The sequence below is a fragment of the Etheostoma spectabile genome, chromosome 3 (assembly GCF_008692095.1).
Source record: "Etheostoma spectabile isolate EspeVRDwgs_2016 chromosome 3, UIUC_Espe_1.0, whole genome shotgun sequence".
Lineage (NCBI taxonomy): Eukaryota > Metazoa > Chordata > Actinopteri > Perciformes > Percidae > Etheostoma > Etheostoma spectabile.
Genome location: NC_045735.1, coordinates 5688682 through 5688967, shown reverse-complemented (window position 1 = coordinate 5688967; position 286 = coordinate 5688682). Strand labels below are relative to the sequence as shown.

At 46.9% G+C, this 286-nt stretch overlaps 1 protein-coding gene across 7 annotated transcripts in view; it reads right to left on the bottom strand.

Annotated features, from left to right (window-relative positions):
* The window catches only part of LOC116672846 (chloride channel protein 2), a 162668-nt gene that overhangs the window by 47410 nt on the left and 114972 nt on the right, over positions 1 to 286 (bottom strand). The window lies entirely within an intron of this gene.

Below are 286 nucleotides of genomic sequence, written 5' to 3'. Positions count from 1 at the left end.
TTTCAATTATCTTCAGAGTACCATCCTGTGTGCCCCTAGATGATAGCCAAGCTGAATCCTCTACCCGTAGTGAGGAGGCGACCATGCGGAGCTTATTGCTGAGGTTAGATTAAGCTGTCACTTTCACTCTTCTTTTGACAAAGACCCTGAAATGAACCCTGGGTAATGAGCGGGCTCTTCCAATTGGCCAACACTGTGCAAAGGGAGCGGGAGAGACTGCTAATTAGGAAAGACAAACAAAAAGGGAAATGTCACCACTGACAGTGTGTGAGCATTATCGTCAGGT